Source organism: Callospermophilus lateralis, chromosome 3, assembly GCF_048772815.1.
Source record: "Callospermophilus lateralis isolate mCalLat2 chromosome 3, mCalLat2.hap1, whole genome shotgun sequence".
Lineage (NCBI taxonomy): Eukaryota > Metazoa > Chordata > Mammalia > Rodentia > Sciuridae > Callospermophilus > Callospermophilus lateralis.
In genome coordinates, this window is record NC_135307.1 from 86,999,902 (window position 1) to 87,025,657 (window position 25,756).

General features: G+C 46.4%; 1 pseudogene; it reads right to left on the reverse strand.

Annotated features, from left to right (window-relative positions):
• Positions 1–1,813: 1,813 nt before the first annotated feature.
• Positions 1,814–16,358, reverse strand: LOC143394738 (adiponectin receptor protein 1 pseudogene; annotated as a pseudogene).
• Between the last annotated feature and the right edge of the window lie 9,398 nt (positions 16,359–25,756).

Below are 25,756 nucleotides of genomic sequence, written 5' to 3' on the forward strand. Positions count from 1 at the left end.
TGTTATTTTCACAGGTATATTTCACCGTAATATATACTTGCTTTATTTCTATGTATGTTTGATTCAGGCTAACGTTTAATTGAAACAGGTAAATCAATGTATGCTGCAATTTTAAAGTAGTTTTATTTTACTGGCCTGGTTGTGTGATGTATTTTATATAATTGTTTCAACCTGAAATTAGTAAAGTGAAGATGGTGTTTCATAAAAACAAATATCAATTAAAATTTGTGGATAAAAGATATATGCTTATTTGTTTGCTTTTGTATTTTAAACAAAATTGAAAAAAAAATTGGTGAACTAAAAACTGAAAAAGATGACATGGTGTTTCACTGAGGTGAGCTTATTCCAAGGTCATGATAGCTAAGGGCAAGTGAGTATGTGGTTCAGTGAATCAAAGAGACCCAGCGAGCAGAGGGTGTCAGGTTGGCAGAAACATGAGTTAGGCAGAGGAAACACAATTATCATTTAAAAGGGATCTACCATATCAAGGGTACCCATCACCAGATGAGAAGGCTGTCAGGCAACTCCTGTGTCCTAGCACATGGGCAATGGCTGAGGTTCCATGGTGTAGGAAAGTACACACAGGCCTCCCCCATAGCTCCTGCCTGTACCATTTTTTTGCTGTGTTATGTGAGTAGTTGCTTGTATATGTATATGCCTCACCTTTTTTTTTTTTTAAATAGTTGTAGATGGACAGAATGCCTTTATTTTGTTTATTTTTATGTGGTTCTGAGGATCAAAACCAGTGCCTCACACATGCTAGGCAAGCTCTCTGCCACTGAGCTACAGCCCTAGCTCTATATCCCACCTTTTTAATTTAAGTGAGCTCTTTGAGGACAAGTTCTCGGTATACCCTTATTAGGACTTGCATGTAGCACTTATATTATAGGGCGTCAATCTTACTTAGAACCTCTACAGTGTTGAGGTGGCTCCCTGCATGTGGTTCAAACCAGACACTAGCACAGTAATTAGAAATGCTGCCTTTGAAGCCAGAATGCTTGGATTTGGATCCTAGTTTGTATCATTGAATAATCTCTCTGAGCCATCCTTTGTAAAACAAGGATAATCCAAGTGCCCACTTTATAGATGCCATTATTGATTTAATTCTAATTTTTAATGGTCTGAGATTCCCTGGAAACTTCTCAGGTAGATTGGGAGCCTAGCTAATTGATTGGAGGCTTACTGGCTTTTTTTTTTTTTTTTTTTTTTATCCCAAGTGTCTTCTGTCATTATAGTCTTTGTATCAAGATACCTAGGGATGATAGCAGATGCTAAGGATTGAGCCCAGTGCCTCACATGTGCTAAGCAAGCACTCTACCACTGAGCTGTAGCCCCAGCCCAGCAGGTTTCTTTTTAAACCTTAGTATTGAGCATCAGATATCTTTCTCCTTTGTGTTTCTTGTTGTTGGAATGCTGGGGTTGAACCCAGGGCCTCACACATACTGGGCAAGTGCTCTACCATTGAGCTACATCTCCAGTCCTCTCCATTTTAATTTTACATTACTCAACCAAGAAAAAAAAAATTAAAATTCAAGTTATATGAAGCCTGCACACACTTCCATGATTAGCTAGACTATTAAAAGTTTGGTGTATTAAAATTCTTCCTACTGTGTAAGGTCCAGGCCCTAGAAAGATGGGATCAGATTATAATTGTTTTGAAAAGTGTGCTGCAAAATTGTATGGTTTATGTGTTACATGTCAGGTTACAAAGTGAGGATGAAGGTAAGGAAGGTACATTTTCTTCCGTAAAAAACAATTTCTGTAGAGTCCCAGTCCATATTTTCCAAAAATAGTTGGAAGAGGGGATAAAATCTCAACTGAATGCCGAAGGACTATCTCTGAGAGTGGCCAGGAGTTGTCTTGACAAGGAAGGTGATTGCTGAGGACGAAGATAGCTAAAGTTGACCCTCCCCAGCCAGCAGTATGGAAATGGAAAGGTTTTTGCCCAGGGTCTATGAAAGTGAGTAGTGGGCACAACACACTCAAGCCCAGTCTCCAATATTCTTGCTCTTGTCTGCTGGTGCTTAAGAATGCCAAATCAATGCCAAAGGGATGCAGAAATGCCTAGGACACAGATGATGGAAAGAGTTGGGTTAGTTCACACTGTGGGAAGCAGTAGAAGATGTAGTAGAGCCAGGAAACAAAGCTTCCCATAATTGGTTGAGCAATCTCTTAATAGTCTTGTTTGGAAAAAGTCTGATTTTGACAAAAGATGATGTTGGAAGAGCCAGAAAAGCTGCAGCAGATCACTGCACCCAAAAAGAACATCACCCAAACTGCCTTCTCCTGAAGAGTAGCCATGAAATACATATTTGAGTGTGGTCAAGAGTCCCAAAAAAAGTCAAAGTGCACAATCAAGCAGATGGGTCCAAAAGTTTTCAAGTTTCTGTATAGATGCAGAAGATGATCTTGAAGCAAGCCTGAAAGGAGGGCACATGTGGTCTATGGCTGTGAGCAGGTAGTCATTGTCCTTCAATCAGTCAAGGAGCACCTCATATGGGATGACCCTCACATATAGGGACCAGACCTTATACACCAATTCCTCCATCTCCTTGGCACAGTGCACTTGCAGGGAAAGCATCAGTACCACACAACCTCCTCTTCATCCTGGGACTCTTTGAGTATGTATGTTCTTCCCCAGCTTTGGTTGGTTTGGTAATTGTCAATTTGCCCTACTCTTCTAGCAGGGATCCCAGGTCAGCCAGTTCCATTGTCAGTTTCCCTGTTACTGGCAGGAACCTCATTGCCCTGTGCCACTATTTTTTTTTTTTTTTTTTTTGGTACCAAGAATTGAACCTAGGGGCACTTAACCACTGAGCCACACCCCTAGTCCTTTTTATATTTCATTTAGAGACAGTCTCACTGAATTGTTTAGTGCCTCGTTAAGTTGTTGAGGATGGCTTTGAACTGCCTCAGCCTCCCAAGCCACTGGATTATAGACATGGGCCGCAGCACTCAGCAACCATAGATTATTTATGGGAAGACATTTGGCTGGTACTTCAATACCTTGTAGCTTCAGCTTGGAGATAGGTTGGGGTCTCTCAGCTCCAGGGGACAGATCTCCCTGTGATAGTAGGAAGGCCAGGCAGGTAGGCTCTACTGGAGGACATAGGCCCCTGAGCTGCAACCCTCAGCATTGGAGGTGGCCAGTGGCTAAGGAGGCTGAGATCTTTAGCACCCTGCTGGCATTGGAAGGGATGCAAACTGCTCAGCCCTTACTGTCTTTTTTTGGTGGTGCTGGAGGTGGAACCTAGGGCCTTACTTATGCTAGGCACATGCTTTACCACTGCACTGCTCCCCCAGCCACTTTACTGCCTTTTGACTTAATTCTCAGTATAAAGCATAGCTGAGCTTGTATGATGTAGGTAGGTGAAAGAAATGTGTATTTAAAGATAAGGGAAATCAGTTGTTTCTTTTGAGGGTAACATTAAGACAAATATTTATTCTTTGTTCTCAAGATCAGCTATACATCAAAGTATCAAGAAAGTCATCTGGTCAGGTTTTTAGTCCACATTTCAGTCTGAAGGATCTCTAGCTCATAACCATGCTGCCTCTATGCCATGGGCAGAATGCAGGAAACTTTCTCTCTAGTTCCGTTAGTTCTGACCTGCCAGGCAGGGTCTTGCTGCCCAGGAGATGCATCTTACTCCTCTCACCTTCTTTCTCTTCCTCTCCCTAACCAGAAGACATGGCTTTCTGGCTTTGGGAGCAGAGCCTACTAACTTTATTTGACACCAAGACATTTAGTCTCTTCCTGAGACTTTCTTTCTGCTTGAGCTTAGGCTTTTAGAACTATTTCTATTTGGGGCTGGGGATATAGCTCAGTTGGTAGAGTGCTTACCTTGCATGCAAGGCCCTGGATTCAATCCCCAACACACACACACACACCCCCACGCACACACACACACAAAGTACTATTTCTTTTTTATGCTCTGCTGCATTCCTCTCCTGAGCCACTGAGTAAAAGGTAATCACTTGATTAGTTGGAACGAGGAAAGGGGAAATGCAGGGAACCCTAGGAGCTCAATTCAGGAAGTGGAAAACTTGGGTCAAAACACCAGTTCTACTGGTTAGCAGCTGCCTATCTGAGCAGGTCTGCCTTTGCTATCTCTCTGTAAACTTGTGCTGACACCTCTTACTCCAAAGGGTTTGTTAAAGTAGACATGAGAGTCCCTCTTGGATCAAGCAGTTGATTTGACTCTGCAGCCCAGCAGGCAGCCCAGAGAAAGGCACAAAGGCAGCAGCTGGAGCTGGTCTGCCCTGTTGTTGAATGGAAGCCAGAGTTGAGTGGGATGTCTGACATTCTTATTCACTTAGGCCTCCAGCTGCAACTCGTTTGACTCCTGTTTTACTCTTTGTGGAAACATGTTTATACCCTCCAGGGCAGCAAATATATCTTGGAATGTGACAAAAAAGATTAACCAATAAATATTTATTAAGCTCTACTATGGACTTCACATTGATGACTAGATATAAAGAAATGTAAAGTATGCTTTCTCCCTTCAGGGAGTTTACAATTTAGCTATAGAAACAAGATATAACAGATTAGAAGCTGAGAGAATATCTGAGAAAAATAAGCCAGCCAAAAGCAGACACTTCAAGGAAAGCCATAGCAAAAAAAGCCAAAAAAGTGGAGCAGATAATCTGAGAACACTCAGAGGAAGTAAGGGCCAGAGTGGGGCAGTGTGTCCTGGAAGCTATCATGAACCCTGGAGCCAGTGGTTCGTGTGGGACTCAAGTTGTTTCCACTTTTATCTTGCCATTCTTAGCATATTGGCTTTTGTCCTTAGGCTGATCCCCATAGGGGACCCAATTGACTACCTTAGTTTCAGAGCAACTTGAAGCTACCAAAAAAAAAAACCTCCCAGCCAATTTTCTCTCATGGCTTTTGGCCAGATTGTCACATATTTGGGGCCTAAGCAGTCCCTGGCAAAAGGAAGGAAGTTACCAAGATTGATTTACACTTATCAAGATCTACCTGCTAGGGCTGGGGCTGGGGCTGGGGCTGGGCTTTTTCCTGAGTTCACAGGTAAAAACTGGGTTTCATTCATCAAACAAATGAAGAGAGATGGGGTGGATTTAAGAAAGTCAACTAACAGTATCTGCCTTGTGGGTAGTGCTGGGAAGACAATGAGTGAAATGTAGCAAAATAGCCTCCTGGACTCTGAAACAGATTGCCTAACTTCAAAACCCTGTTTGTCACTTAGTGACCTGATCATGAGGCCTTAAGTTTCCTCATCTCGGAAATGGAACAGTAATAGTTTCTTCCAAGATTGCAAATTTCTTGGTAGCAGGGACTTGTTCACTGAGTTATCCCCAGCATCTAGCTGGTACTCAATAGATATTTGTTGAATGGATTTATTAACTGAACTTCTGTGAGAATTAAATGAGTTAATGTATAGTAAGGGCTTGGCAAAGTGCATAACCTACAGTATATGTGAAAGAAAAGTCCCCTTTAGCCATAACCAATGTAGAAACAAGGGGCAGGGGCCAGGGTGGGGGTGGCTCTGCATGCATCCTGTAGCTGCTTTGCATCATCTGTGCTGCAGGTTTATCAGTAGCCCTTGCTCATTGCAGAAATTGAGACTGTCAAGAAGGCTGCTCTGGTAGACAGGGGCTGAGACTGCAAAGGCTCAACACATCCCCTGCTGGAAATGATACATTTGCAAGTCAGACCTGGGCTCCAGTTTGCGGCTCTTTCCTGACTGGCTTCTGAGCAGCTCCTCACATTGCTGTTAAAGCCTGAGTTGATTCCAGATATCTCTTAAATCAGACCTTCTTTCTAAGGTCGCCTAGCCAGAATCTAGAGGGGTGCTTATTTCACTAATAAGACTTTTCTTATTCACCCTATTCCTAAAGAAGTTGCAGTCAATTTTTGGTAGTCCCCCTTTTCCCTGCTCTGACAGGTAAACCAACCCCTCCTGTAGGGGCTGCTCCCAGGAAAGACACATCCATAGGATAGGCCTCTTCAGGGGCTGCTGCCAGTCACTGACCTGTTATGGAATGAGAGCGGACTCGCACCTGAGGTTTAAGGCCCTGGCCTTCCTGTCCCAGAGATGACATCTCTAGCCAGAGGCAGGCCCTTTCCTTCCAGTGGCATTCACAGCCCCTGTCACAGTAGATTTTGGCCAGACTCTGGCTGAGTTGACTCTCTTTGAGCCATTTGTGCATTGTCACCCAGGAAAGTCAAAGCTCCCCTTTGCCATTAAGTATCACAATGAAAACCAGGGCTTCAAACCCAAATCCTGGCTTCGCCATGTCTGACTAACTGGGGACAAGTTACTACCTCCAACCCACCTCATGGTGCTTTGAGGAGTCAGTGAAATAACAGGTAGAAAGAGGCCAACCACACTGTGCCTGACATACACTGGATACTTCACAAAAGGATCTTCTCTGTTGCCATCTCCATATCATTTAAAACCAAGTATTTTCACAATTCTACATACCTGGTCCTGGAAAAAAAAATTCCATTTTCTGTTCATCTGCTTGAAAAATACTGTTTCTCCAGAAGGAAAACTTATTAGGAAGTGACAGGAGAGTCTCTTGCCAGGGTCACTCCTAATCCAGGTGATATTCTGACCCGTTTTCTCTCTTGTTTCCGAAATAGCATTGTTGAAGGATGTGGTTACCTACCTGTCCTCTTGCCCCTCCCATGACCTGGCCCTACCCCCTGCCTGCTAAAAGGGCCCACCAAAAGTAACTAACTCCTCCCATAGCCTGGCTCTGCTAAGGCTGCCTATAAAACCCAGACCATGGGGTGGCTAGCAGTCATCCCCCCACTCCCACATTGAGCCACATCAGGTGATTGACTGATTGACTCTGCCGCTGAATAAAGGTCTTGCTGATCCAAGGTCTGCTTCCCACCTCCTGCCTCCCGCCTCCCACCTCTGTCACTTAAGCGCCATGTGCTTTTAATTGTGACCAGAGATTGGGCAAGAAGGTTGGTTCCTGCCTACTGCCATCTTCAGGGTTTGTCCCCTTCTTTCTTTTCCTCTCTTCTTTCTTTCCTCAGTTGCCCCAGAGGCCCAGGCATTGTGGGAGTGGAGGCATGAGAATGTTAACCAGTTTCTCAGGGAATTGTCATTGTCTTCCCTTAGATCCCTCGTGGTCCCTTGTCTCTTCCCTTCCCCTACTTATTGTTACCCATGAAGATCTGCAGACTAGACCAGGCTATTGGAAGGCCTCATCTTGCACACTTTGTTTTCAGGCAGAGGGCCAACACTGGGCCTTCTGATCAAGGCCAGAGGGCAGTGGCCCGGAAGCAACTTTCTGCCAGTCAGCAGCAGTAGTCCGTTCTCCTGGACTCTTCCTTTACTAAGTTACCTTTGTTGGGAGAAAAGTTTCTGCAGGCATTCCTGAATCTGCAGCTTGCAGGCATTCCTCTGTGGAGCATGATGGAAAAAACACCAATGTCAAACACTTCTCCTGCCAGCCTGGTGTCCACGCCTTGCTGGGCTTCCCCCACAGGGAAGAAGGGAAGCCAGAAAGGATAGGGCATGCAGGATACCTAGAGTGTCCCCACTGACTAGGCCCTTGAGCCTTCTTCCCGCTGAGAACTCTAGGAGCTAACCTGGAGGTCCTCCTCTCCTTTGCTGCCTACACCCTGGAGGACAGCAGATACCCTGGAGGCACCTCTCCTAACTGCCTCTGGCCTAGCCCTCCTGGTAAAGCCAGTTCTGGAGCTCAGGACACAGGCCTCCAAAGGCAATACCTGCTCATTAATCCAAGCCCCTCCTTTCAGGAGCCTGCCCTGGCTTTGGGTAGTGGGGGATAAAGCCAAGCACCTCCCTTCCTGGTCCTATGGTGAGAGGCTCTGTGGAGTGTGGGGCAGGTGGAGACAGGCCCATTGCAGCCATCAGAAAGACCTGTGTAAAGGGGTTGGGAAGTGTGGGAGGAAAACTAAAGATCTAGAAAATTTGTCAGTAAAAGGGGATTTTTTTTTTTTTCCTAGCACACTGGGCATTCCACTTGTTTCTAAACATTTTTATTATTTGAGAAAACTTGGGAAGCATTTAGTTTATGCAAATTTTAGTATTTCATTGTGAACATGGCCTTTCCAAACACATCCTCAAAAGATTTTTAAAAACCATGCAATGGGACAGGGAGCCTGATTCACCAAAATGGTTCAGTTAAGACAAATATCTTGAATCTACAAGTGTATGTCCATTCACAAAGCCAGAAGAAAGCAAAGCAAAAGAACATTGAGAAAATGTGAGAATGCTGCTGTGGTTGATTCACACTGCTGCAGATCCCTGGGAGCCAAAATTCAAAGGCAGAAATATCTGCGGTGACAGCACTGCCACTGCCGCTGACTGAATTACAGATACATTACATTCAGGGCTTGCTGCTAGAATGGGCCTACACTGGCAATAAAAGGATCAACTGGGGTCTATGAGAAGGGAAAGTTAAATTCCAGTCCTGACTGCCTCTAATATTCTCTGCAGCTTTGCTGAGTCACTTAATCTCTTGAGACTGCATATGGCATCTGTAGGGGGAGGGGTGTGGCTAGAGTCCCTTTCAGCTCTGTGATTCATGGGTTCTAATTAAGAATGGCTAGAGCATAGAACCTCTTCCAGTGTTCATTCATTCATTCAACAAAGCTTACATGAGCCACTGCTTTATGCCAAAGCACCATACTGGTTTTCCTGACCTGGAGAGCTCAGAGGCTCCTGGGGTTAGCAGAAGTAACTCTGCTGGAATAGAGGACATAGGGCACACTACTAACCCAGGACCATGGTTACCTGAGCACTTGCATCTGCAACCAGGCTGCTTCTTATGGCTAATAGATTCCCCTCAGTACATACTATTACAAAAACAGATTCAAATTTGCAGATACTCTTATCACATTACAAAATCATGCCACATGGCTATTTACACAGACCAATAGTTTCCAGAAGTCCTTGAAGAAAAAAAGGAATCAAAGAATCAACAATTACGGATTATCCTACTCAGGAATTGAAATCTATTAGAAGTGGTAAAGATGCAGTGATGTGCTAGAGGGATGCAGCAGGTGGATGGTGGTATAAGCGCCAGCTGTCCAGTCTCTGGAAACTGGAGTCAGTCTGGATGCTTATCGACCCTGTGCTCTCCTGGCTTCTGTTCTGGGTTTGATTCTCCAGGATGGCAGTTAGAGAAACTGACAGTTACAGAGCCAGAGGAGGTGGTTTGTTTTGTTTTTAGTTTCTTTTATGCATTGACTGTTATCTCTTTGTGCTAGATACTGTAGCAGAAATCTGGAAAAGGCATGATTTTTCTTGATTTGTGACATTGTTGATAGTTTCTTTGAGAATTTCCACCTGCTTCCTAACAAGTGGCAGAAACTTAGAAATGTTATATTTCTTTTTTTTTAATATTTATTTTTTTAGTATTTGGCGGACACAACATCTTTGTTTGTATGTGGTGCTGAGGATCGAACCTGGGCCGCACGCATGCCAGGCAAGCACGCTACCGCTTGAGCTACATCCCCAGCCCGAAATGTTATATTTCTTAAAGAGAATAATTGTAATTATTATCTGAGTAAATTATTGTTTCAAATTTAATGTAATAAACTATGTGCTGCCCCCTTAGCTCCTTCACATCTTCATATTTTCCTTCCCTCTAAATATACCATTTCTGAAATTTAGAAGAGGAAAGAAAAAGAATTATTCATATCCCTCATTGCCTTGGAATTTGTGGGAGAAAATGTTTAAATATACAAGTTTTAAGTATTCTTCACAGATCTTTAGATTCTATATTAGTCTTTAATTTTGTATTTTTAACTCTTACTTATTTTTAGTTTTGTATTTTATAAATAGAAAAACATTCACTGAAAATTTTGAACAATGCAAATATATTAAAAGTAAATTAAAAGATTCCTTTCATTTTTCCCAATCCCTGGGATAACTACCATGAACGGTTTGTTGTTAAACTTACAGGTGTATAAATATATTTTATTTTTAGCAAATATATGGTTATTCCATCACATTTTTCAGCAACTTGGTATTTAATCTCAATTATCATTGTTACTGATGCACATTTTTGGTGGCTTCCAGTTTTTTACAGTTATAAATAATACTACAATGAATATTTTTTTTTTTAGTCATGGATGGACACAATATCTTTATTTTATTTTTTTATGTGTTGCTGAGGATTGAACCCAGTACCTCATACGTGAGGTGAGTGCTCTACCTCTGAGCCACAATCCCAGCACTACAATGAATATTTTCTTACAGATATCTTTGGGCCCATATACAATTCTTTCTTTCTTTCTTTCTTTCTTTCTTTCTTTCTTTCTTTCTTTCTTTCTTTATTTTTTTAGTTGATGAACACAGTACCTTTATTTTATTTATTTTTATGTGGTGCGAGGATTGAACCCAGTGCCTTACATGTGCTAGGCAAGTGCTCTACCACTGAGCTACAACCGCAGCCCTACAATTCTTTCTTAATGTGGATTCCTAGAAGTGCATTTACTGGATCAAGTGGATGCACATTTTAAATTTTCATCAAAATTGTAAAATGCCCTCCAAGTAATTGTACCAATTCACTGTCCTACCTATTGAATTTTTTTTCTCCATATGATGAGGGGATGGTAAGTTCCTTCTATCTTAGTTTGCATTTCCTGGATCATTAGTGAGATAGAGCAGAAGTGAATTGTTTATGATTAAGTTTACTCACAAAGTTTTGTTGAAATACAAAAAGAAGAGAAATAGAGTCCTTCAAAAGGAACCGATAGCCTAATTAATAAGAAAATATTTCATGTAACCACTAATTGAAGTGTTTACATTTAATGCCATGATATCCAACACTGTGCAATTTACCCAAAATGTCTTATGTGTGCAGCTTGAGACCTTTGTACAGGAGGTAACTGAGGTTATGGTTTTGGTGGATTAACCTGCCACCAGTTGGTGGGTAGATAAGAATGAACAATAAATGACACAGGCCAACAGAGAAAAAAATTAATATTTATTGAGCTCTCAGGGTGAGCAATTCCTGTGCCAGAAGCTTTGTTTATTTTATTCCTACAATCCTGTGAGGTGAAATCATCCCCATTTTATGGATGAGGAAATTGTGGTTCAATAGGTTTAAGAGCATGCCGAAGGTCACTCGACTGGTGAATCCTATACCTGGGATGTGAACTCAATACCATGAAAACATGGGCTCTTGATCAAATATCACATCACTTCAGTATAGGAAAAAAAAAAAAAAATCAAGAAATAGTTTTCAAAAATAAGTTGTATAAAGAAGAGTCCCTGACGTTCCACCTGGCTGTCAAAAGAAGTGGGCCCTGGAGTAGGCACAACCCAGCCAGGTAGCATCTGCAGTACCGTAGCAGTGACCTAGGCTCTGGGTGAGCATTTGCCAGGTTAACAGTTGAAAGGATGGAAAGAGGTGTTTCAGCCTTAGTGCAGGGGTGAGATGAGCAGTGGGTGGAGACTGGAGCTTGGGCCCCCCGAACAATTGGACATGTGGAGGAGAAAAGAGCCAGTGAAGTGGACTCAAGGCTCAGAGAGGAGGGCATAATGAAGGCCATGCTTCAACTGGTGCTTTTGAGAGAGCTGACAGGTACACATACCCAGAAGCTCAAGCCACCTTGCCAGCAAAAATCCCCTTTCCTGCTCAGAGATCTGGAAATGAAGGGGCCTTATAGAGTGGCTGCCTCTGGTCCCTGACAACCCAGGACACTGGTCCCCATCCTGCCTTCCCCTCCCCCACTCACCTTTCCATCCCCAACCCCACCAACTTGAGCCCTGCTGTTCTTCACAGCAAAATTGAAGGAGACCCTGAAAAGGAAGCTCAATCCAGCTGTGCCCAGCATCTGCCAGACCTGAGTCCAGCATCTCTGAATCTTGGGGAGCTGGGGGTGAGTCAGAGAGATCCAACTAATGTGGGGGAAGTGTAGGGTGGACAAGAGGCTCACCCTGATCCTAGCTGGCAGCCCTTCCTCTCCCTCCCCCTCTGTAAAGGAAGGCAGAGGAAAAAAAAAATGTGTTTTTATAAATAGCTCCAGCCCCAGCTGATTTGTAAATTCAGTGGGTTTTTTGTGTCAATGACATCACCCTCCTCCCCATGGCAACCTCCGACGATATCAAAATTGCCAAGCAACGTTGAAGCAGCTCGCGCCCCAAATGAGCAGGTTGCTGCCTGAGGATTTAATGGAGAAATCCCACAGTGAGCTGGGGTGCACGGTGGAGGAGGGGCACGCTGCGACCCTGGCTTCCGGGCCCTGAGCAAGGCAGGAGCTGCCGGCTGCTTGCCAGGCAGCCTGGACACGCCAGGGCTCCACAGCCAGCTCCTTTTGACAGCAGCTGCTGTCCACAGCAGGTGGGGGAGGACACTGCTCCCCTCCTGACGTGCCAGGAGCCACAAGCAGCCATTCAGGTGACTAAGCCGGCCCATCGCCACTGAGTCACCCACCCGCCAGAGCTTTTCTTCCTTTCTTTTTGCATTTGATTATTTTGGGAGCTGAAAACTTGGAGCTGCACCTGAGTCCCGCCTCTTCTATCTCTCCCCTCCCTACCTTGGCTTGGAGGAAGATGGGTCTTGCTGTGAATCTGCCACAACTGCCTAAGGATATAGAAGTCATGGTGGGGGCCAGGGGTGCCTGCCAAGAGATTGTAGCTGGCAGAGTGCAATAGCAGACATGGTGATCAGGCTGCCAGTGTGTCCTCTGGAGGTGTCAAGAGAGGAAGGGGAGTCTTGTCCACACCGACTGCAGTTCTCTTGGGCTGGCTTTGAACTCGCCTCATGAGATGTTTCTGTAAATGAGTGACTTCTAGGGTAACAGTGGCATTCGGAGAGTGAAGCTGAATTGGCTTAAGCAGGCCTGTGCAGGTAAGTGGCTCAATGCTGGGTGTGGGCCCGTGTGTGAGAGAGAGTGAGTGCTGTGTGACTGAGTGTGTGTCATCTCCTTGTTGATGACAGAAGCTGTGTCCAGCAAAGAGCTAAGGATGGGGACTTGATAACAGTTTATTGTAACTGATGCTGGGTGAGTTCAGGTCCTAGATGGTGCTGGGAAGAGGGATACCAAGCACATGGCCTGAGCAGGCTGAGGAGCAACTGCTAACTGGTTAGGCCCAGGCCCTCTCTGGATCCACAGAACAGAGACCCAGTAAGATGCCAAGGTAGGAAGTGGTCCAGTGGGGCTGGCCAAGGATGGGAGCAAAACCCACCAGGGGCCTGGTTAGTGCACAAGTTCTCTCCTCTTCCTGACAGCCCTGGGCACCAAGGAAACAATTTCCTACCAAGAATCCTGTCACTCTCCCATGTAGGGCTGATCAGCACCTGTGTGGCCCCTGCTGATCTCCAGGCACTTTCAGTGGCCAGGGCACATCTGGGAGTCATCCCCGAACCCCTGGCACCCACAGGGCATGCCCCAGTGTGTGTCAGGCAGAGGGGCGTGGGCCCCACCTCCCCCACACAGCTGGCAGCCTCTTGGGCACACCGGTGAGTAAGCTGCAGGAGGGAGGGAGGCTGTGTGCCCACAGAGGCAGGATGACACCGAACAGGAGCCTTCAGGAGAAGAGGCTGGGCAAGAAAAGCACTGAGGTTTTCTTTTTCTTTTCCATTTTTTTTTTTCTCTTCTGCCTGAAGGGAGCGCCGCTTCCTGGGCTCCAGACAAGTGCCAGCCTGCAGTGGGAGAGAGTGAGGCCCAGCTGCCTGAAGGAGCGGCCAAGGTAAGGTTCCTGCTGCTGCTATAGGCTGTGGCTTCCAGGACTGGGGACTGGGGATTGAGGCATTGAGGCTACCCCCACCTAGGACAGGAAGGCTGATTCCATGTTCCTGAAGAAGCTATGGGTCCTTGGGCTAAGGAGTCCCATGCTCTGTCCAACCTGCCACCCTTCTCTAGGTGGATTTTGAAACAGCCCAATCCACACTGGCCTCTGGCCCCCTTACCAGGAGAGAGGCTTGTTTCTGCAGTGCCTGTATTTACTTCCTGCGTGGGCTAGGTCAAGCCAGTGCTACCAGGATGCCCCTACAGGAGGCCCCTCTCATCTTACCCCTCGTGTATTCATTCCACAAATATTTATGGAGCGTCTGTCCGCTGGGTCCCAGGCTCTGAGTCATGCTCTTTCACTGAGCTTGACCTGGTACAGATTCTGACTCTGAAACTCAGTGTCAGGCCAGGATCAGGGGGCCACCTGGCTGAGTGCACTCCCTCCTCACAGGCCTCAGGCTCCTTACCTCTCCTGCAGGCTTACTGGCCACATGGGCTTCAGGGACATCAGGCTCAGTGAACTGGGGATTATAAAGTATGGGTTCCCCAAAGCTGCATGGCTAATGCAGTGCAGTCTTCCATTTGCTCTTTCCCTGGCATTACATGAGAAGGTCAGAGGTTCCTGCATTTCTGCTTAGGGTCTTCCCTGAGTTGGTTCTGATGGGAAATGGGGTCAAGGAATAGAGGACCAATTCAAAGCTCAGTGGTCCCTAGGCCTGTGGGCCTGTGAGCTAACCTAGGGGGCACTGGGGCTTGTGGGCCAAGCAAGGAGCCTCTCTAGGCAGGTTTCCCTGCAATGGTCCTGGTACTAGGCTCTGGGAATTTTGGTGACAAGAGCACCAGGAAAGGGTTGGTACCAGGAGCAGGCCTTTCTGGAAACACTGATTTGCGTGGAAGCTTCATCCCTGAGAAGGGTAGCAGGGTTGGAGTGTGGGGACTGCATGGTCAGTCTAGACCTCAAGAACAGATTGATTCTTTGAGTTCTCTGAGGTCTTTGAGACAGGACAGGCACACGTAGGTACCAACTAATGGGGTCTCCACCCAGGGCAAAGCCCACGCTATACTATTCACTCCTGAGGATAACCACCAACATCTCCTGTCCTGGAAGAATACATAGGACAAGGTCAGAAGGAGCCCATAAGTATTTCCTACACCTGGCTCCAGGATGAGGAAAATGACCCAACCGTGGCAGTATTTCCTTCTTCCTCTCAAAAGGTGATTCTAGCCAGGTACTGTGGTGCCTGCCTATAATCCCAGCAGCTTGGGAGGCTGAGGCAGGAGGATCATAAGTTCAAAGCCAGCCTCAGCAATAGCAAGGTGCTAAGCAACTCAGTGAGACCCTGTCTCTAAATAATATACAAAATAGGGCTGGGGATGTGGCTCAGTGGTTGAGTGCCCTTGAGTTCAATCTCTGGTACCAAAAAAAAAAAAGTGACTGTAAACTTGGGAGGCCTCCAGGTACATGGAACTGCACAGTGGTGGTATCCAACTGGTGGGCACAATGGCAGAGGCTCATAAGCAGCAGGCAAACAACAAACCAGCAGGGTATTAGCTGGTGGTGGTCCAGGAAGGAGTGGAAGGCTCCGGCCTGCTCTGTGGAAACCCCACTCAGTGCAGGGTAGCAGCCCATCCTAGAGGTCCTGGAGGGCTGTGCCTTGTGAGGACACACCCTCTACCCCCATGGGAGCTCAGTCCTAGGGCCCAGAGGGAGCTAAATTGAGAAGTGGGAGATATGAGGTAAAGGGAATCTTATCTTTCCTGGGTTTTAGTCTGTTGTGCTGCTACAACAACATGTGAGACTGGGTAATTTATATGCAGTAGAACTTTATTTGGGTCATAGTTCTGGAGACTAGAAAATCCAAGATTGAGAAGCTCACATCTGTCAAGGGCCTCATGCTGTATCATCCCATGGCAGAAAGTGGAAGGGCAAGAGAGTGAAGGGAGCAAGAGAGGGCCTAATTCCCCAGGTATGGTGGCCCACGCCTGTAATCCCAGCAACTCCAGAGACTGAGGCAGGAAAATCAAAGTTCAAGGCCAGCCTCAGCACTGAGTGAGGCCCTAAGCAACTTAGCCAGACTCTATTTCAAAATAAAAATAAAAAGGAGCTGTGGTGTAGCTCAGTGGTTAAGTACCCCTGGGTTCAATCCCCAGTAACCCCGCCCCCAAATGAGAGAGAGGGGCCTAACTCAATTTTGTAATAAACTTTTATGTAAAGACATCAATTCATTTGTGAGGGTAGAGCCCTCAAGACCTAAATACTTCTTGAAGGTCTCACCTCTTTAACCCTGTTGCATTGGGGATTAATTTGCCAACACATGAACTTTGGGGGACACATTCAGACCACAATACTTGTCAAGATGTGGGATCCAGTCAGTGCTTTTTCTGGATACCTGACTTCCAGGCCCATGATAGGGATTGTGTGTTTATTAAGTACAAAATACTGGTGGCCAGAGGGGTGGTGGGGAAAAGTGCTGATAGATAAATGGGACAGAACCCTTGCCCCAGGGACACTTATAATCCTTTGATAGAGCAATGTAAAGGAAAGCTGAGCATGGGGCAACCCCACCAGAAACAAGCTGAACCACAGAGCCACAATCAGTAACTGGGTGGCTTTGTCCTTCCGCCCACTCTGGGCTCCAGACTCATCACTGAAATTGTCAGCCATGACTCATCCAGTCCAGATAATTTATAAAATTAAACCAATACTAGAAGATGATTCTTAACATAGACTTTATACAGATGGACCAAAGGAAAAAAAAAGAATAAAAAACACTTGTGGAAGAAGCTTCAATCTTCAGGTCCTAGCAGAAAATGAGTGCTCAGGGAGATACATCATGTAGTAAGACACAGGATGATGGGGTTAACAGTATAGTCAGCAGGATGAGCATCAGGCCTGGCGTTGCCTCTTCCTGGTGACTTGGATAAGTTACTTCATGTCTCTAGGTCTTGATTTCCTGACATGTTCAACAAAGATAATTATAATACCTATGTGATATGGTTGTTGAAACAGCATTAAGTAAAACAATATGGGTGCTGCTAAGATTACTGAAGGAGCAAGGTGCCATGAGGAAGAGACCTTGTTTAAGAGAATCAGGAAAGGCTTCCTGGAGGAGGTGGCTGTAGAAGAACCCTTCCCTCAAGAAAAGCGAAGCTCTCAGAATGCTGGTAGATCTATGCCCATCTAAGCTAGGAAGAACTGTAATACCAGGTCCATTTTTCTCCCAGTAGCAAACTGTTTACCCACTGAGTTTCTCTCAGGAATTAATTTAAAGGAATTAATTTAAAGAATTAATTCTTTTTCTAGTATTAGGGAGTGAACCCAGGCTCACTCTACCACTCATCACATCCTCAGTTTCCCCATCTTTTTTTTGAATGGGGGTTCTAAGTTGCCCAAGCTGGCCTCAAACTTGGAATCCTCCTGCCTCAGCCTCCCGAGTAGCTGGGATTATAGACATGTGCCACTGTGCCTGGCTACTTAAGACTATTAGACCCCCTTATGGGGGTCTGGAGTTCAAAATGTGGATACTTGGACTGGACTGCACATAGTTATCAAGAGGCTGGGTATGGCCCTGGTCCCATTCCTGTTTGAACCTGGACTCTTTTGTCACATGGTGTCCACAAGTCCTTGAATAACCATATTCTAATGACCCCCATCTAAAGCACAAAACTTGGAGGTGCTGCATGTGGAGGAACTGGAGTTGGAGACCACTGAGAGCTCCTTGACTACTGTGGCAAGTGACTTGGAAATGCCTGGTAATCATAAGGCTCAGTCTCAGACTTTCTTTGCTTTTCTTACCAAAAGTTTATCTGTCCTATGAATTTAGGAAAAGCAATCCCTCAGTCTAGTCACCCCCCCAAAAAAAAAACCAAGTGAAATCCAAAACATAATAGGCTTTCAAATTCTGAGCAAAATCATGTTTGTTTTTTTTTAAAAAAAGTACCCTTATAACTACATAAGAGGTCACATGGGCCTCATTCCTACAAAGGAACACCTATGGCCAGCATTTTCTATAAAACCTCATCATGACACATCAGGCAGTGCAGAGACCCAGGTATTTACAGAGGAACAATGATGACTACTTTTGCACACCTGTGGGTTCTCTGTGGTAACCTATTCTGCCAAAGTGGTGCCTTGATCAGCAAATCCAGGCGTCTCTGCCCTGGTCATAATCTACTTGTGCTCTGGTTTGCCCACAGCTTCTGTCCATTCAGGCCAAGTAGGTGGAAGCAGACTTTTGTCCTTCATACATACTTAGGCTGCCCAGGACCTGAGGAGGCCCCTCTGGGTGCTCAGAGAAGCAGGTGCAGAAAGTGCAGGTAGGTGGTACATTTGTTCTGGCCTCTGATCTCAGTGCAGCAGGACCCAGCTCACTCTCCCCAGGGCAAATAGCAACAAACCAGTCACCTTGGTCAAGGTCTCCTGTTGCCTGCCTGCCTGCCTGGTGAAGGGGCTCCTGAAGATTATGGCAGCAGTAGAGTTAAAACCGGGTAGACTGGTTCTGTGGTTCAGCTCCCTAGCCTGGAGCATCTCCAGCTCCATTTTCTTTCTTTCAGTTTCAAATAAGGCTCCATATGGAATTATGCAGAGGAAGGCACAGGAATACAGGGAGTCAGGGGACCAGTTACACCAGAGTCTCCTTGTATGGCCCAGCACAGTACCAGGTCAGCAAGGAGGAGCTCAGAGGAGGAAAGGCTACCATAAGGGAACTGGTCATCTCAGATTGCTTGCTAAAGCACATTCAAGCCACAGGGAGTCCTCTGAGAATGTCTAGTCCAAACCCCATCATTTTTACAGAGGGAAACAGGCCCAGAGAAGGAAAGTAAGTACTGAGATGACACTGTTAACTTGTCGGGGTGGGGTTCCAATTTGTGCTCAGTTCTCTTCTATTGCCCAGGCTGCCTGTCCATCAACAGGGCCCCCACACAGGAGCAGGTAAGAACTGCTAGGTAGCTTGATGGCTTGAGAGCAGTGGCCCCATCCCTTTTCTATGCTTCCTGCCTCTGCTCTCCCATCCTGCACCCTGTTTAATATAGAGTCCCAGTCCAGCCAATGCTTGTTAACCAAGGGTTCCCCAAGGACAGAATTGTCCCCCAGTACTGGGTCACTTTCTGATAAACAGATCTAACTAATTTGTAAATAAATCAACTCAAGTTCTGTGTCCCGGGTAGCATCTTACATTTTAACCATAGACTGGTAATGCCTTAAACCCAAGAAGAGAATAATAACAGTGTCTAGACATGAAAGAGTCTGGGCAGAGGGTGGGGAGGCACACAAGAGGCCCTCTGCCTCAGGTGGTCTTCTCACTGGTATATACTTTTAACCCCAGGCAATAATTTAAATGTGCAATAGATAATATCAGATGTCAGTTCCCAAATGTAGGAGGGTAGTTACCTTTCACTCTGTCACCAGGTTCAGGTGGGACAAGAAGACTTTTATATTCCACTGGAGTGGATCTTGCTGGAGGAAGCTGTCTGGGATCCAGAAAAGTGGGAAGATATGGAAGTCTCAGTCCTAGGGAAGGTTGGGACCAGGCCTAGGAGCAGGAACACCAGGCTTGGTTAAGTAGATGTTCAGGGCTCCTATAGAGGAAAAGGGCAGAGTGGCAGGGAAGAGCTGCCCCCAGATACCTACCAACCCTACATGGGTTATTGTACTGGTGACTGGTGAGGGTGTGACAGTGGTGTGACCATGACCTGCCATGTCAGCTTTCACAGGAATGTCCCAACAGGCCAGCCACCTCCGTCACAGTCTAGGGCTCTTTAAGGTATGTGCAACAGAGCTGGGGAAGGAAAGACCCAGAAAGGGGATGGCAGCCTAGCACAGACTAACTAAGTGGCAGACAGGCCATGCCTTCTAACACTGATCCAGGGCAGATGCAGTGTTCCCTGAAGGCCACAGAGCCCACAGCGGCAGCTTGTGTGCATTTAGAGCTAAGGTGTTCTGCCCATTGGGTTGGAGATGGGGCTTAGTCAACCAAAATCATGCTTCCTTAGGCTCTCTCCTCCCCTGGAACTTGGGTCTTGGCTCTTACCTGGTCAGGCACAGGTTTTCTGCTCCAATACTCTCCTGTCCTCCCTGAAAGTCAGGCTCTGGGCTCCATGGCACTGCCCTGCCCCAACCTCAGACCTGGAATGGCTACTGGAGGCTCAGGAGAGAAGAGGACAATGAAGAGTTTCCTTTTAAGGAGGCGTCCAGCTTTATGCCAGTGGGAATAAATGGGATTACCCCCTGCCAGCAATAAAGTCAGCCAGAGATCTAAAATGCCAGCAAAAGACATTTGGATAGAACTTTGGAAGCTGTTAAGAGCAGGGGGCTGCAGAGTAGTTGTAGTTTTTTAAATATTTGTTTTAGTTGTAGATGAACACAATACGTTTATTTTATTTGTTTTTATTTTTATGTGGTGCCAGGGATAGAACCCAGTGCTTCACATATGCTAGGCAAGCACTGTACCACTGAGCCACAACCCTGGCTCTGTGAGATGATATTAAATGATTTCATCATGTCTACAAAATGACTGTCCTCAGTGCAGAGGTGGCTCTTTCTGTTCCCCAAACCTTCCCAGTACAGCTCAGCATGTTCCTCAAGTATCTGTGAAGGGTACCATAGCCTGCAGTGATCCCTGCATCTGAGCAGCTCATCCCAAGTTACCAGGTCTCTTTGGGAGTATCAGGCAAGCTTGGCCCTCAATACCAGTTTGTGTTTCAGGGGGTAGTCCCATTTATTCCCACTGGCATGAAGAGCCTAGTACAGTTCAGAACTTAAGAGGCAGGCAGAGAGAGGCTTGAGGTTCTGGGAATAGTAGTTTCTCTCTGTCATGGTTCAGGGTATGAGCAGGACACATCCATCCAGCAGCCAGGCAGGAACCCATGGATTTTTCCCAAATACCTAGCTGGGCCCTACACAGGGCCGGGGTTCTCTCTCTGGGATCCAAAGTGGATTGACCTGTTGGGTTGGTTTAGCAAGTGGTAGCCTTGTCTTTTGGAAGAATCCTGGGATTTTGCTCTGTGGTATACCAAACTGAGTTTGATTGCTCCCTGTGGCAGGTGTGTGTATGTGTTTATTCATGCATGTGCACAGGTGGAGGAGAGGAGTTTTCTTCTTGACTCTTCAGCAGCTATGCTTACCTTGTTTGGAGCCACTGGTCCTCAGGATCCCTGTACCCTAATGCTCTAGACTTCATTACTCCACAACCTTCCCAAGGGAGGAGATGCTCTTTCCAGTTATGCATGACAAGAAATTGAGGCTAACGGGATGCTATAAGTCTACAGAGACAAATGGGCTACAGTCTCGATACTACCTTCCTCCTGTCTAAGGGCTCCTTGGGCCTGGCAGTTGCTGCCTGCCAAGCCTGCCAGGCCTTGGAGCTTTGCACCTGCCAATATATATATATATATATATATATATATATATATATATATATATATATATATATATATATATATTTTTTTTTTTTTATGTGGTTCTATCCCTGGCACCACATAAAAATAAAAACAAATAAAATAAAGGAAAGGTATTGTGTATATGTATATATATTTGGTTGTAGTTGGACACAATACCTTTATTTATTTTTATGTGGTGCTGAGGATCGAACCCAGCGCCTTGCATGTGCTAGGCAAGATTCAAATTCAATACTTAGATTCAAATTCTAGCTTAGTCCATTTGGGCTGCTGTGACTTATAAACAACAGAAATTTGTTTCTTACAGTTCTGGATGCTGGAAAGTCCATGATCAAGATGCTGGCAGATTTGTTATCTGGTAAAGGTCCACTTCCTGATTCATAAATGGCTCTTTTCACTATAACCTCACATGGCTGAAGGAGCCAGGGACCTTTCCAGGGCCACTTTCATAAGGACACTAACTCCATTCATGAGGGTTCTGCCTTCATGAACTAATCACTCCCAAAGGCCCTACCTCCTAATACCCTTACATTGGTGATTAAATTTCAACATAAGAATTTGGGAGGTACACAAATATTCTGTATATAGCAATAATTATGAGATCTTAAGATAGTTCCTTAATCACTCTGTGCCTCAGTTTCCTCATCTGTAAAACAAGAATAACAATAGTATAATGCTTATATCCAAGGATCCCTGTGAAGATTGATAATATGTGCAGTTTAGCACAGGCAGGGCCCATCAGACCCATCCGAAGTGTTCAGTAATTGGCAGGCATTACTGTTACTATTATCAAAGGACAGCAGAGGCATCCAGAGGAAGGAGCCCTGTAAGACATAAGAGAGCTTGTTAGCAGGTTCCTGATCCCCAGGAAGCTTTTCAAGTTGTGAGCAGAAAGGTGCAGAGAAAGGATAATGTGTTTGTATTTCTAAACCACAAGTTGATCCATATCTTTCTTCTTTGGCCCTAACTTGGGCTCTCAGCCCTGGCTGCTAGTGCTCAGATGTTACAACAGTTCTGACAACCACAGTCTGAGAGAACACTGGGAAGTGGCTGCTCCACCCTGGGCCTGCCCAGGGGCCCTTGCAGACCATGCTGGCCAGCCAATGCCCCAAAGCAGGCAAGGCTCCAAAAGCCCTATCTAGGGTGAAATGCCTGTTTTTGGTGCCTGCGTCCAGAGCTCCAGGCCAGTGTGTAGAATGGCAGTGCCTGGAAAACTCCCTCAGCCAGCAGCCAAGGCTCTTCAGAGGGGCATGTGACTGCCCCATCCCTTTGCTCAGCATGGAAGGGGGCCAGAGAGAGGCATGGGAACACAGGAGGAAGTGTTGTCCCCAAAACTGCTCCTGACACTTAACACACTTCTGCTCTCTTCCTGAACAGAGCTGAGCTGCATATGGATCAGAGAAGAGAGAAGAGAGTCACACATAGGAATTAATCACTCAGGACCCACCCTGTATGTCCTAGTCATTCCAATATGTAGGGCAACATCCAACCTCGTGCACCTGAACCACATGTAGAAGGGATTGGAAGTTCAGAAATGTAGTACTATGGTGGCCCAAGAGTTCTCTAGTCTACTCTCATATCTCGTATGGGAATTTTTTTCTCTGGCACATCTGGCATATTAATCTGGGTCAATCTCCTTCAGGACTCTGTGCCTCTCTAAATACCCAAGCCCAACTGTTTTCTCCCAAGGTGGGAAGAATCTAGGGTTTCTGGGATTTACTCTATGTAAGGTGAAGGACTTATCTAGTAGTTATTCTGGGATACCCAATCCTGGATTCAAATAAATTAAATACCAGTTCATTTTTAATAATATTCACACTTACTGTAGTTTTAATAGTTCAAAGGTAGTGCTTGGAACTGTGGTTTTGGTACATAGGCATCTATATTAGAAGAAAATAATTCACATGTGCATTTGTGAGTCACTATAAAGTAATTTAGGGTGTTGATTCTAAATTCAATCACATAATGCATTTCATTCTAACTTTGGTTTGTGGTTCATTTTGAATTCTTAGCAACTAATCTCTACTTCCTCCCTCTATACAGCACATCCAAATTCTCGAAGTCAGTATTAGGCCACCACATCCATGTTCCTGGATAACTAATATGTGGGGAAAGCCATTCTTGTACCACCTGCCCTGTCCTCCTTGCATGGACCTTAACTACTGAGTTAAGGTCCCATCCTTAACTCAGTAGTCAGCTTCCTGGGCAGCCACCGGAGGTCATGGTTTGTCTAACAGAATCAGGCCAACAGTGTCCAGTCAGAGGAAAGAAAAAGAATACACCTTGCCGGCTGGAGTTGTGGCTCAATAGCAGTGTGCTTGCTTAGCTTGTGTGAGGCATTGGGTTTCATTCTTAGCACTGCAAATAGATACATAAAATAAAGGTTCATTGACAACTTAAAAAAGAAAGAAAAAGAATCCACCTGGAAAAGACACAGAGGAGAGGAGAAGGAGATTCAGTAAGGAAAGAAGAATGGAAATTAAATGTCCATCTCTGTGTTGGGGTGCCCTCCTTAGAACACAGGACCAGGAAATGTTACCTGGCACAAAGCCTTCCCTCGGGAAGCTGAGGGCATCAGAGCTTCTGGTGTAGAAAGATATGGAGTACAGACTGGTTAGTGACTAGTGAATTCCCATGGATCACCTTCTATTTGGTGGAAGTCTTATTAAACTATGCATAGCAATAGGGCCCACAATGTAATGATTTATCCACAAACAGCATTGTCCTAGTCAAAGAATCAGTGAACAAAACTATGTGGGAATAGTGATCTCAATAATTTAAGTCTGAGGTAACCAATAAGGGCTTAAAAAATTCACTGGGCACACTGGTGCCTGTAGTCCCAGAAACTCAGAAGGCTGAAGCAGGAGAATCTCAAATTCAAGGTCAGTCACAGCAACTTACAGAGGTGGTAGGCAACTTAATGAGACCCTGTCTCAAAATAAAACCCTGACTCAAAACAAAAAGGGACTGGGGATGTAGCTCAGTGGTTAAGCACCCCGAGATTCAATCCTAACTACAAAAAAAAAAAAAAAAAAAAAAAAAATCCCCACACTGACACTGGCAGTTACCCAGCCACCACTTGAAGGCCGCCATTTGGGGTCCAGATGTACTGAATTTCCAAGCCAGAATCCCCTCAGCACTCAGCCAGCACCCAGCCCTCTCTAGGGGCCCAAGTCGAAGACAATAAGAGTCTTCTCACTTCCTTGTTGGATTAGATACAGACAAAGTGGTCCCAGCCCCTTTGCTCTACATAAAATCTATCCTCTGTCCCAAAGAAGCAGGGTAACCTGTCCCAACCTACCCCAAATGGGAAGTCAGGAATGAGTCACTGGAAATGCTGGGTACAAGGAGGGGATGCTGGCTCTGGAACAGAAACGGAGAGGTTTTGTATGAACCCCTTCCTCTGTTTCAGGATTCTGTGCTCCTATGATGCTTTCAGTCCCCCAGTCTCCCACCCTGGAATCCAGAGAATCCAGAGGCCAAAGCATTGTCAGGACTAAACAAGGTGTGATGGGGAATTGCGTCCCTTTAAATCCTGCCCTTCTGCCTGTACAAGGCGGTTATCCCAGAACAATTCAGAATGGGGCAGACAGGCCAAGGTGCCAGGTTTTAGGATTGCAGCTTGGGCTCTCCAGGATGTGTGGGTGGCACCCACGGCACCTCTTAGGTCCCAAAGAGTGGGCCTGCGGCTCCACAGCGTGCATCTGCAAGATAAATTAATGAGTTAATTACCAGCCGGTGCTCAGCGGATAATTCAGGTCGGGTCTTTGCGTGGCGGGCAGACAGCTATGGGAGAGGCCGTGTCAGGGTCGGTGGGAGCTGGAGCCAAGAGGTTGGAGGGAAAGCGCTGGGCAAGGGTCTTCCCTTCGGCAGCGGGGCTCCTTGCCTTGCTGCCCCTGCAACCCTGCGCGATTTTTCCCTTGTTCTGCGTTCGCTATGTCCTACCTGAGGCCACACCCTGAAATCAAACTCGCGGCCAGGTGAAGCCGGCGCTGCACAAACATGTAAGCGCGGCCCCTCCTCGGCGTTCCCCGCGCCGAGGTCCCTCCCGCGGAGGGCGGGCCCGGTTCCCGCGGCCTCTCCGAGCGCTCGCGGGCTTCTCGCTCGGCAGGTGGGTGCTTGGCCGCTGCCAAAGGCCGGTGATCCCCCTCCCGGCCCGGGCCGCGGTGAAGGTACAGGCCTTGTCTCAAGCGCGCTCCCTTACCCCGGCTTTCAGTCCCCGAAGTTCGAGGCTGGCCCGCGCGGGACAGAGGGGCCTTACGCGCGGGCACAGCGGGCTCGGCGCCCCCGGAGCGCAACCTATTCTGCGTGCGCGCCAACTCGGCGCAGCGAGGCCGTGGCCGCGCGGGGTCCGACAGCCGTGGGGAGAGGGGCCACCCCGGAAGCTGCGGTACGCCCACCTGCCCCTCCTCCCAGAGCCCCACTGGGAGCCGGCCGCAGCCTCTAGCACCTCAGATCGCTCAGGGGAAGGCAGGCGTGGGGCAGTTCTCAACGTCCTAGACTCCAGCCAGTCGCAAAATCTGGGGGACACTTACTACATTTGTCACAATGTTATTTCTTATGTGTTTCTGTTTAGGCCTGCGGTGGACTGGCCCTGGAAGGTCCTTGGTCTTCCCTCGGTGCCCAAGAGAGCTGACTGCTGAAGGGTGAGGAGACCCGAGGAAG